Source organism: Anopheles arabiensis, chromosome 2, assembly GCF_016920715.1.
Source record: "Anopheles arabiensis isolate DONGOLA chromosome 2, AaraD3, whole genome shotgun sequence".
Lineage (NCBI taxonomy): Eukaryota > Metazoa > Arthropoda > Insecta > Diptera > Culicidae > Anopheles > Anopheles arabiensis.
Window position 1 is genome coordinate 37,928,329 of NC_053517.1, and position 13,758 is coordinate 37,942,086.

The following is a 13,758-nucleotide window of genomic DNA, read 5'->3' on the forward strand; positions in this document are numbered from 1 at the left end:
AGCAGTCTGTCCAGGGAAAAGAATGCGTTGATTGGATCGTTTGGGAACCGACAGAGTTGTTGGGAAGCGAAGAACAAAGAACCGTTCGGCTGCAAAGGCTACGAGGAGTGCAAGTGGTGAAAGCAACGCGAACTGCATACATACCTTGACCAGAAGATGGAATTCTTGTGGTACACAGGTGCCGTTTTTCTTCGAAAAATAAAACGAACACCATGCGGTGGTTTGCTGATGGCATTTAGTCTGGCGAAAGCAATTATGACCACCCTGGGAGTATTCCGGGACTAGTATTGTAGGGCAAATACTTTACCGATTCAGGGATGAGAAATTATTTTAATAAAAGAAATGAAATATTTGCCGACTGCCAAGTACTTTAGCTGTTTCGAGCATTAGCCGAAGGGCATTTGATTAGTTGTACGGGTCGCTGACAAAAGACTTTTAAAATTGTGAAACGGTTTTGCTCGAAGCCACACACTGCTGGACTCCCCGTCGGAGAAGAAATATCAGCCCAACAAAAAGGATCAATCGAATGCCCAATATTGACACGCTCCTTGGAATTCTGGATGTCATACCGAGTGGTTCAACAAATAGAGTTTTTCTTTTGTACAGCGTGGAATGAGGAAGAGAACTTTTGGCTTACGTTTGTGTTGAGTGTTCACACTCACCCACAATGAGCATCAAATCATGCAAAGAATACCGATTTTCTTGCCCCGGCCGTTAGTTTTCCATCCTCAACAAACACACTTGAACGGTTTTTCGTTTTGTTTCAAACAAACGAACACAGCATCCCATACCGCCCGACCCATACATAATTCAATCAAGTCCCGTCAGCTAGCCAGCTGTGACACCGAAGCCAGGGAACGGCCGGAAAAAAGGCATTGCAAACAACGGCAAAAACATCCTAAAACCGTTCCCCCGTAAACTCCTCTGGTGCAATTCTGTCGCATCACAAATGAGGTCAGAGATGATTCCGAAGGCTTTTAACGGAAACATGGAAAATCGATTAAAAAGGCGCCAGCGGTGCCACATGGACGACCGATAGGTTCAACGGAGAGGCTGTGGGTACATTTTCAGGCAGTGAAGCTCCCGCACTGGGCAAAAAGGGAGGAAGCCAAACCCCAAGGCCACGCACTCGGAATAAGAATTATAGCCTTTTTGCGTTAAAAATCAAATTTAATCCCACGTTCCGATCTCAGCAATCCAGGGTGCCAATCCGAGCAGCATGTGAGTGTGTGTTTTGGTCCTCATCGTATGCTCTGCTTACGCTATGGTCACAACGTGCAAGTATCATAAATATCCTTCTGGACATACATAAACCTACTCGCACAAACACGCACAGACACCCACGTGTACCGGCTCATCGCGTCCACCGATAAACCAGTGACATACCAGTGTTTTCGCCGTGCTCGCATACAAGGCTGGAACAGCGAGAAAGGCTTGAAAGTGGCACAGTTTAACCTGCGTGACACAGGATTAGCCACGGCCTACGTACGGTAGGCGGTGGGTGGGTGCACAAACGCTGCAAACCATTTAGTAACGCTCGATCACGGCAGTGCTGCGGTGAACGCGGCACGGCTGAAATTGATTTTCCGGAAGCGATGCCATTAATCTTGCACTGCGATGCCTACCTGTATGGTTGGAGAGTGTGGTTGGCTGCTGCGTTGAAGGACCTTATTTCATTTTATAAAAGCGTTCGAAATGTAATAACGTAATTTATCACTGATAAGCGTCCCTCCCCCGAATGCACGGAAAGGCTTCGGCAGTACATGCGGTCTGCTTATTATTTACCATTGGTACCCATTTGCGATAGCCAAATGGAAAATGGTTAACCACCATTAACGGTTGAAAAGGATTCTTTTTGCTGCTGTTTTAATTGCTATGTTATTGCACAATCAACATTACGAGTAGCAGTGGAAGGTATGGAATGGAACGCTAACCATAAAACAGCGCTTTTGATACAAATGGTTGAGGGTAAGGAATGGATATTTTAATGTCTAGATTCATCCCTGTTTGGCCGTAGCAGGGTGTACAATTTCAAACATCGTTGGACTATGGTTAAATAATTTATGGCAACTGGGTGAACGTATGCTTTATTGCGCTCGTTTCCAGAATGCAATAATAATTGCTTGGCTTATGCATTGATACGTTAGCACGATAGCCACCCTAACCGAATACGAACATTAGCACATTGAAGGTTGTAAGGTAAGGCATGAAAAAAATAATTATAAAACAACATGGCAGGCGACTTGGTACTGAAATTGATGAAAATCAAATTAATGCTAAAATTCTATTAAAAATGACAACACCACCAATTCGCCGAAACGTTCTCTTTGATCTCTATTGTGTGCTCCATGCAGTTTGATCGCTTGAAACATGTTTGCAGCAGTGTGACGGGCTTCAAAAACCATCTTCACTGCTGGGAATGTGGTGAACATGCACTATGATTGTTTAATTTTATACACCCTCCAGAGCAACTTGTTTTATTAATATTAATTAACGAACGCAATTAATGCAGTTACTCGACTGCCCAGACAAGGTTAATGTATGCCATATATAATTCACCCGAACACAACTGCTCAACAACATCTTCGTTAAGCAGCATGCTTTAAGAGATTGAGTAATTTAATGCTCAGTTTATTCCGTTATTTAATGCGGCAGAAGCGTAAAGTTTGAGTCATTGCTGTTTGTCGTTCTATGATTATTTATTAAAAGTTTTGTTTTTAAAGTATACAATGTTGAGGATGAACAAAGAGGAATACGCATAGCTGATAACGCGAGCGGTACTGAATAGCAAAGGTTGAAACAGAACAAACCGCAAAGCAAAACACTGTTTGAGGCTTTATAAACGTATTTAAACATACTTCAATAAAAAAAAATTACAACTAAAATACGCATTTCATTAGATTATTTACTAGTTGTACGTTGATCAACAGCCTTCAACAAAGCTCGAAAAAAGCTAATCTAGTAACAAAAAACTAGTTATTGTACAATTTACCATCCAACAATGTACAATACAGACACACTTAAAAGTGAAATCGAATTGACAAATGACAAAAACTGCTCTGAATTGGGTGGATATGCCAAAAATCACCTTGCCTTCTGAGCCGTTCACAATGAAAGGTAACATTTTGCTCCGAAACAGCGTGCACTTACCGTCCCTCTTCGACTACAAAATCCCCAAAAGCAAATGGACATTGGGGCTTGAAAGAAACAGGCAAAAAAAAAACAGTCAGCCCCAAAAACCCTAAATGAACATTGTACCAATCCATGGAAGTGAATATTGCAAAATCGAACCGTTGGCCCGAACCTCAACAGTCCCGCTGTGAGAGAGTTTTCCCGAAAACGGCAACAACCCCGGGTCCTTTTTCCCAGCGGTGCTTTCAATCAAATCAAAGATAGACATGGGACAACTGCTGGGATCGTCCATTTGAGCAATCGAGAAACAACACTTTTTGTCACGACTTTCTCGCCACTCTCGCCATTCTTACGCGCTGACCTTTCCGAAGTGACGCCAGCACCGCTAACACCGCATCGTACCGTGTTGATCGACTTTTGAAGTTTGCGAAATATCGCCAGGATCTTTCACCAAAGCAGCAGTGCTGTGCATCGGTACCCTGCGCTTCGAGCCTCGGCAATAGCAAATTTCCCAACCGTCTGGTGGTGTTGCAGTGTAGCGGATAAACTCGAGTCGTTGCGGCAAAGTTTTCGACAATAGGTAATCGGTGGCTTTCAAATTACTCCTTCGTCTAGAAACTGGAAACCATGCGGGAATAGATTTCATTGCACGACGCCACACAAACAAAAAACCCGAAGAGTTTAGTGAAAATCGGTCCACTTGAATGGTTTGTGATTTTGAGGGTTTTGATGTTGACTTCGCTGCCGACGTTTCCGCGAAAAGTTCGAAGTACTTTTGGCGCTTGGAGTGACAGCGATGGACAGAAAAGGTGGAATCAAAGAACACTTTACTGTCGTAACTAATTGTGAACGGTCGTTCGGGCTGTTTCGTGTACATCCCATTAGGCTACCTGGAGAATGGTACAAGAATCCTGGAAGAGATCGTATTTTTTGTCGCAGGTTACCAAAATAAATTTTCATTTAAAGCCAAAGATTTTAACAACGTTTCTTTTGAGCACCCTGCATCTCCTTTAGTCGCGTCGCTGAAGAGTAAAAGGAAGCGAAAAGGGGAACGATGGCAGGACTGATTGTTTGCGGAATCTCCAAGACAAAAAAAACTCCCGGAACCATCCGTGTACTGGCGGTAGAATTGTTCTGCAATTAATGTAACCAGCGGACGTACCGGGCAAAAGCAAAAGACCGAGTCCTTGTAAAGTGAAAGCACAACTTTTTTCATGTCACAAGAAAACATCCTCTTTTTGCTGTAAGTTTAACGCGTTCCTAGGACCAAAATCGGAATCAGGCAAAAAGGCAAGCAAAGCAACAAAAAAGAAGGTAGTATTTAATTAGACGTTTCATTTTAATTTCTTGCCCATTGGTTACCGACCGGACAGCGATCGTAAAGTGTGCGGATTGAGGGTTTCGGGCTCCGGAACCCAGCGCGCGAACCTTTCACACCTTTGCAAAAAGGAAATACAAATGTCTCCAACTACACCACCCGTCACGACCCCCGTTTGGCGTGCAAAGCAATGAACTTTTCATGACACCACAGAGAGTCGCTTCAGTGCGTTGTAAAATAACACAAAAAAGTCAATCTTTCTTTCGTTGAAAAGAACCTATTCGTGTTCTATGAAGCTAGAATGTAAAAACGAAAGACAAAAACAAATAGAACAAAAAAAAGGTCGTTTGCTTGCAGTGTTAAATAAAAATGTTATTTCTTTACAGATCTCTGACGAATGCAGTTTCACTAATGAATACAGAGCGCAATACAGCAATGGCGCTGGTGACATTTGCTAAATTTTAATGATTTGCCAGCACTTTCTCACGACCAGCAGCGAGCTTCATTAATCATTCACGCTGTGGAGGAAACAAATTATTTGCCGTGGAAATGAATTATCGAATGATAAATAGTGCTTGCCCACCGACACAAAATGTGCAATCTAGGCAAAGGTGTGCCATTTTGCACCAGGTGGCAGGGTAAGTGGTTTAAACAACATTATGACAAAGCACCGTTTTGCATACTTTTTATTTTATTAAGCCTGTACTTATTGCCGTACCATTTCGGGGATTCCGCTCATTAAAACAAGCTTTTTGCAAGGTGAAATCAAATCCAACCACAACTCATCATACTGCCATTTGTCTACAGATAGATGGCAGAGAGGGAATGTCTTTTTTTATGCAAAAATGGGTGCACGAAAAAAATATGCTAAATTATCAAATGATGGATCTCGTCTCGGTTAAGCAAACCCTATCCATCGCTCGCGCTCTGTAATGCTACGATGAGTGGAGTGGAGGGAGCGAATCTCTTGAACCACGCCAACTGGAATATGACAGGTTGGTAAACAATCACGCACACTAGAGCACGATCAAACAACACCAACATCCGTATGGGTGACGCGTACAGTGGCTGACTAGTTTTTTTTGTTGTTGTTGATGTCCATTTTATCCTAGTATCAACCGAGCTATGTTTTTGCTTGTTTGATGAGTCCGGCAATACTCCAATAACGTCGTTTGATTAATGCAAAGCCTCGTGCGGTAAACCCCACGATCAGCGATTCAACGTTTGCTTACTCACCGGGCCGGCGGTGTGTGTTGGCTTGTAGCAGACGAGTTCGTCTGCAACCCGATCCCATTGAGCCAGGTCAAGTATTGGTCAGCTGAAGACGATACGCAGACACTAATCAAACATTGACACAAGCAAGGGCTACAATTGGCCAATGCCGATAGAAATTGAGCTAAAGAGATAGAGAACGAGAGGGAAAGACGACTCGAAAATAAAGTTTTGTGGTAGGGGGACCAAATCCGCAACTCATTCGCGTTAACAATGACTTGTCACAGTTGCTACCGGTTGCGAGACCTTGCCAATGAGATCAAATGTAGCCACGCACGTTCGCTGACTCACCCAAACTAACGCACAAAAGCTGCGTTTCCGAGAAAGACGCGTGACGCAAAACTAAAGTGTCAATAAAACGCACTTATTACAATATTGCGGAGCTCAAATTAATTCTACATCGGTTGGCTCCATCTTGGCAACCAGACAGTTTGCCGCTTGATTGCGCACTTGCGCTTCAAATAAAGCAGCCGAAAACGCGCACACTCAGCAGCATTGAAAGCTCTCCATCTGTGCGCATGGTGACTGTTTACTTTAACCCGGGGCAAGATAACACAACCATTCCCGCGAGTGAAACCGTTCATACTCCCTCCCAACCCCCGGTGAGCTCCATTTCGATCGTATAAATTGAATTTGCAAATAAATTTCCCACAGAGATTGCCCTTTTGCCTGGGAACGCACGAGGACCGGCGACCGGAGGGAATGCGCGAATGTGCGCCTCACCGTCAGGCAAACTACCATCAATTTTGGGGCGAATGTTTCGCGGGAACAGCACCACTAAGAGCACAACAATTCGTATAAATTCGCGACTAGTCGAACCCGCACCTTCGCCCCCTTTCCCGTGCTGTGAGACGCAGAATAAATGGAACATTTCAACCGTCTCCACTTACTGTGGACTCCACCAGCACACAGTGCATTTACGCTAGCTTTGCCCCCATGAATGGATATAGAGAGGAAGGGAATAGGGTGGGTGGCTACCGTTTGGCATTGGCTTCCCCTGTCCATAGTCGTAGAACCCTTCGGGGGCTGCTGTGAAGATTTTAAGGACCATGCTTTCGCTCCTCGCATAGCCGCCCGGGATATCTTCAGACATGTATATGCTTTCTGCGCATAAGTCTTGATGATGTTTGAATTGGATTTAGCAGCGAATGCAGCGTACCGTCTTTGAGCGCGTACTTGCACACCTACTAACAATGGGAAAGGGGAAATGGGAGGGTGGCCAAAGTGGATTGAAGTAAAGCTTGCTGCCGCCGAACTGGGGAGGAAAATTGTTGTGTTTTCCTAGGGAGGGATAAAGATGAGCATATAACCTTACTGACGCAGGGATTGGTGCCAAACTTTTTCAGGGTACTGGGAATGGCCCGAAGTGTTCTTCCACCACGATGTTGCGTTCTATCTTTACAGTGTAGCTAAAGTAAGGCGATCGCTAGAAACCACACATGAACCAACCCCCTTGAATGTCCGATGCCCGTCGGTTGCTGTATGTATATGTAACATCTGTATAAAAGTGTGGTTCCCGACCCAACAGTCCGCCATTGTATACCGGCACAGAAACGATGCACTGTGGAGAGGTCTCTTAAGCATTGCATAAAGACGGCTGCTTAGCCGTTGTAAATAAATAAATTCACATTGAAATAAAAGCTCGTTTGCCCTTCTCTTTACCGGGCCACGGGCTGTTTTCTCTTCTTTTTTCGCTGAATCGCACGACGGACAGCGAGAGAATAAAAGGAACTGGCGCCTGTTACTAAGCCACCCTTCAAAAGTCCCACCGAAACCGTAATGATTGCTTCGCATGCGAACGCGTTATGAATAGCATTGCTTCACCGTGTGCCTCCATCTGCTCTTAGGCCACCATTTTGTGATCTTGAAAACGGTTCCTTTAAAAATTCTTTCCCTTTACTCATCCACACATACACACACATACACATATATAAACAGGGAACGAGTGAAAATGTAAAAGACCGAATCCTTCTCAAAAGGTTTTATGGTGTGTGAAGGAGGATAAAATTGTAATGTCCCAGCTGAGCAAAATAAATGTTTCAAATACACACAAACGCGTTTCTAGTGCACTCAGGTGCGCTTAGTAATACGCTAATGATCCACTAATGAGGCTGGTAGCAAATCTAATACACCTTCGATTCAGCACCGTGCGTTTCTTTCATTGTTCATGGGCAGCATAAAAATGGGACTGGGCGTTATTTTACTTAACTCTGCGTTATTTACCTCGCGTTTACAAAAATGCGTCACAATGCAGACGTGTTTGACACAGTCAACGGTGCTGAGTGGTGTGCTTCAACCTGGTTCTGCGCCCGTTCCCGTTCAGCACGTTTCCAGTGCTTACAATGGACTTCAGCCCGTTGGTTCATGAAATATGGCGCACGAGCAAAGAGGGTTAGAATTTTAATTACAATTACACCCAGCACTTTGCAGCGATAGCGTAGCAGCAAGCAAAGAAAAGCACCCCTTTTCAAAAGCATAATTGTGCCGGAAACGTTTTCTAAGATTAGCAAGGACAGCGTTTTATAGTAAGCACGGAACTGTTCTTCGAGATTTTGCACCGTTTTGCTTCACTACGCGAAGCACGTAAAAGCAAAACGGTGGCACAACGTGGTGTTACAGATACAGTGTCCCCAGTTACCCCAAAAACTTTCATTAGTGCTATTGCTTTCTCCCAACGGGGCAAGGTGACGAGGTTCGAATGCATCTGAAGAAACTTATCTACGAGAAAAACAAAAACGACGACATTGGAGGAAAGTAGTGTGATACACCATCACACCAGAGCGGGCGCCGCGCCTGTGCATTTGTAACGTGTTACTCTTGGGCTTTCAAAAAAGATCCCGCTTGGTTATAGTACAACAACCTTCAAACCCCTCCAACCAACCAACCCATTGCGAGTGCCGCAGAAACTACCCGTCCACAATAGGAAAAGGGTGCTAGTGTTCGTGTTTCCTGCCTCCACTTAGCGCGCACACGAGTGCCACTTTCATCTAGGTCAAGGAGCGGGCAAGATTTGTAGCCCTCTCCACCCAGGCACCGGTTCCATCCGCGACGTGACTGAAAGGCATCGTAAAAGGCTCACTCCCAACGTCCCGGTGGAAAACCCGAGATCCTACCCTATGGGAGCGCACGGTAGAACACACGGACACCGACGCGTAAGCGACACGAACGAAGATTAATAAACTAAGGAATTGGAAACAATAGGTAGTGCCGCCGGTTGGTGTGCACCACATGCTTACTGTAGAACGAACTGCTGGGATTATGCGAGCAAAATCTGGGCGCAATGGTGAAGTTTTTTCTTTCTATTTTACCCCGCATTTTTCTCTCCCCCTCAACTCAACACAGACCAGGGAAGGTGCGATAGTGCAATACCGAGAATTCATTACCACTAACGGCACAGCGGTGGAATAGCTGGTCCCGGTGGAACGTGTAGATGTTCTTTCTAGAAATTAATGGTGGCGAGAAACAATGCCCGAACTCGGTGCATATTTCGCCGACAGCTTACAAATGCTTTTGCACATGAACTATTTTCAGACATGTTCAGCACCAGTCGGTGTACGGTACACTATGCGGAGAAAGGGTGAATTTTTCAAAAAATTTGAACTTTTATACATGTAGCGTTGATACGCTGTTTTTTAGGGACAATTTTTCCAATTTCAAAAATAATAATTTAATCGCAATTCATAAATGATATCTTCTTCTTTGGCTCAACAACCGATGTGATACACTTGTTTTTAGTGACAATAGATTCGCCAATTTCAAAATAATAATGTTAATCGCAGTTGATTACATAAATGATATACTTAAATTATTTCAGCCGAAGTCCGACTATCCCACCGCGTGGTACTAATAAGGCTCAGAAGTCTGTATAGACCGGCATAATGTAGGCGCCTAAGTCGTGATGCCACAAACGAAGAAATATAATATTTTAGCTCTTTCCATCACTCAGTTTTAATTCAACAGTTCCAATAAGGCACAGTACGTTGTTCTGATCTGCTATTGGTAAAATTGTTCCCCCCTGAACAAAAGGATAAATAAACAGTGCAGTGAACACAATAAGCCTACCCCTAACCCTTAACCCTTAATCAGTTTGACCTATTTGCATTTTGAATCGAGACAGCAACCCCCACACGAATAGCAAGTAACAAAATCCCCAAGGGCAATATTTGCTTTTACCCAGGACCCTCACAGGCCTCGGGCGCACTGTGGCTTACTTCATTTTAGGATGTCGGCACAATACGCTGGCGGTGTACGAGCACAAAAATAAACAATTGTTGACATTGGGTGCAGATCAACTGTGCCACTTTTTACACTGAAAAGCAGCTGTCTATTCAGAGAATTACACGGAAGAAACTCGAGCTAAGCTAGAGCCCTAGAGAAACACATCTACGGAGAATGTTTTATGTGTTCAAGAAAGAAGTATAACAAAAGCAAAACGGATGATTTTACTAATAGTACAGTTTTGACAAGTTAAATGTGATCAAAATAATACTTTGAACAATCGACGAAAGGTAATACAATATTCCATCGAGTGTAGAGCAAACAAATTCATGTACGATCCGTATTTAAAGCTCGATTGGTTCGATTTAAAATTCACCTCCATACTCAATCTTGGCGTTTCAATCGCATTGCCGCGAGAACGGAATCTGCAGTAGCACTTTTCTACCTCCCTTCGGTGTGGGTATCACTTATATCCAAAGCAGATAACAAAAAAATGCACACACAAATCCTTTCACACCATTGCATTTCAACGCTCATAGAACAATGCAACGAGGAATGACCGAATCGTGATTTAATTCGCCCATTGCAGCATACACCGAGTGGCGATAATGCAACTATCGGATTCGGCGTTCGATACGACCGCAAGACGCTGGAATGTACCGCATTGGGATAGAGCCACTCTAATGAAGTTTTCTGCTTCGACGAATGGCTCCTCCTGAGTAGCAGTCGAAGTGCATAGGAACGGTTCACCGCCGAGAGTGCCGCGAAATTCCATTTGCGTTCGGGTTGGTTAACAACAAAAGAACCAGCGCAGCACTGGAAGACACATAAATCGGGAACGCAGAGAACACCACAGGCGGCCGTGGTGCACGGAAACATGATGCTTTGGCTAGACTGGTGGTCGATTGGGCGCGGAAACGTGACTGAATTGAAGCTTTGGTGCGGAAATTCTAGATAGGTTGAGATGTTCGTTGTATGTATTGCAAAGCTCATACTGTTTATCGGTGGTATGCTATTAGAGTGGTCAAAATGAGATCCTTTTTTCTAGGATTTGTTTTTGTATAGGGCGTGAAAATGAAACCAAACCATGATTGATTGCAATTTAGGCTACATTGACACTGTGAGATGAAGTTTAAAAATAATACACATTATTCCATTGATAATATTCTCATTCCACTTACAGAAAGGGTGTATTTGACCATATTTAAAGTAATTGGAAAACATATAACATGCCACGTTATGTCTCACAAAAAGAAGCATAATCGATAGCCACTAAAAAGAGTTTCAATATCAACGTTCTATACGAGTGAAAGAGTGAATAACGAATACAGAGCATTTATTATTGCCAAAAAGCACTATTATAGCCATTTTTTAACTGTCATGAAATATTTCAAAACTAAAATGCAAAAACTGAACATTTCTAGCAAAAAATTGTTCCGGTTTGTGAAATTCAGCTAGCCCGCCCAAAAAAAATATTGGAAAAACAACGTTTCCACGATGTCCGAAATATTAGCCATCCTGTTCGGGGATTTTGCGTTCACCGAACAAAAACTGGATAAATAAGGTCGTAAAAAATACACAGCTCGTAAAAACTTCCAAATGTCTCACATGAGCTGCGAGGAACAAACTTTGAATATGTCCACTTTGCATCATGCTCGCTGCCAGCCGGTGAGTAGCCACGGTTCGTTTCCTCGCTGTAGAATGCGTACACCGGGCTCTCGCTCACTTCACACAATGGAAACATACTCCTCTTCCGGTGTTTTTTTTTTCAATTTTTTTTTTCATTCAGACCATCGAGCATGTGAGCAAACCTTTGCTGCCATCCTTTCTGCCATCGCAATCGAACAGGAAAATTTCCATGAATTTTACAAAACTTTCTGATTTCCCACTGCGTCCGGCAGTGGCTAAGCAAAAAGCACACCAACGAGCGAGTAGCCGAAACGGGCGCTCCGTTTTTTGTTCGCTCTGTTGCTGTTCTTTTCCTATGCTGCCATACGCTCCACATGTATGTATGGCTGTACCGCAGTGCTTCGTAAAGTTTGTCGATATTTTCAGCAGTTGGTTTTTTGTTTTGTTTGTAGAATTGTTAGCAACAAAAACCATGACGCTAACACTTCAGAGTGCACCCACAGCAGGCCCGAAAACGAAACAAAGGTTCGGCACAGTGTGAAGGTAATATTGGCAAGCCGTTTGTTTTAGCGAGCTGAGCGGGAAAAACACCCTTATGGTGGGTGGAAAAACACAGCTCGCAAGTTAATTTCATCCAAAACACATCCACGTGCGGACGGCTAAATAAACGGTTTGTTTGTGTGAAACGTTTTTGTTTTATTTTTATTTTATTATCTACCCTACGCCCGGCTCTGGTTGGCGGCAACGAATGGTGTTTTATCGCGTGATAAGGAAAAATTCCAAAGAGCAATATTTCCACATCATTTTCTACACTTTATTCATCGTTTTTCAATACACGCGTTCAGTGGAATGAAAAATTAGAGCGAACAAAATCCTTAGTGAAACGAAATTCCATCGATATTTCACACTAAAATTGTATTTTCATTGAAATCGTGTCATGAGTGCGATCAGAGGCAATCTATTTCCAACTAGAACATGCTTTCGTTGTGAGTGTTGTTAGTTGATGTTGTCAAGCGAACTGAATAACTGTCATTGTCAGCGTTAACATCGTCGTTTAATTTTGTTACATTTCGCAGCGATGGAAGTTTCCCCCTAGCGACATGCAACATCCGATGCACGTCGAGTGGCGTGATTTTCCGGTGAATATTGAATTACATTGCGTTTGATCAGCAGGATATTGTGCATTCTGGTAACATAAAACCAGCCTAGTTTACCAAACTGTTTGACTGACGTTGATTGAGCAGTGCACTGAAAGGATATTGCTTTTCCAGTCCTTGTAGCTATTATTTTCTAGAAATGGGCAACTGAAGGAAGCTTCGAACTTATTGCCGAACCACATGTTCTCTAAGGATACTTGTACTTAGTATCAATGTTTAGTCTTTTCAAAACTGTTTACATTGAAACTGCGACTCTCTAGACGTATTGACGTACTTTTATTATGATTTCAAATAATCGAAAGAAAAAAGAATAATTCTACCCTTTTTGTGAACAGTTTACCAAAGTCATTACCAGCGATCAAACGTATGTCTCAGAACAATGAGAACGAAACACTTATGCTGCGAACGTAAACGATGGCTAGCAACATTCCAACCACACATTCCTTCGCGTAATTACCGGAACCGAGATCGAACGAACATTCCTAGCACCATTACACAGATACACACATACACACCCAAATATATATAACACCACACTTCATCACCTTTCGCGCTGGTGCTGCCAGCATGCTGCTTCCGGTTTCCGGAATGCTACGACCGGCCGAAAGCGAAAGAAAGTGGCGCATTTTTAATTAAAGAGCAATGTGTACCACCCACCCACTGTGCATGCTTCCTTTTCGGCGGTGGCGCTCCCTCCTTCTTCCATGGTAACCATTTTTCCGGTTGAGCCGGTTGTGGTTTAACTGCGCGCTGCTGCCAAATGGAGCGAAACAATGCAATGCAGCAGCAGCCAACAAAAAAAAAAAACAAAACACACCATAATGAAACGACAATCCGCGCAGGAACATGCTTCTGTTTTTGTTTTGTTTCTTCTTTAAACCAAACGCACAGAAAACACTTCCACAAACAGTGCTGCGACTGCCAGTGCGTCCCCGGGAAAGGAAAGCCGGGAAGATCCACCAGCTCGGATCCGCCGAATTATGAATAATTTATGAGACCATTATTTACGATGATTTATGCTGCACATATTGC

At 43.5% G+C, this 13,758-nt stretch overlaps 1 protein-coding gene across 15 annotated transcripts in view; it reads right to left on the reverse strand.

The window, feature by feature from the left end:
- Nucleotides 1-13,758, reverse strand: part of LOC120895402 (complexin) — a 158,133-nt gene that overhangs the window by 83,438 nt on the left and 60,937 nt on the right. The gene's annotated exons all lie outside the window — the stretch shown is intronic.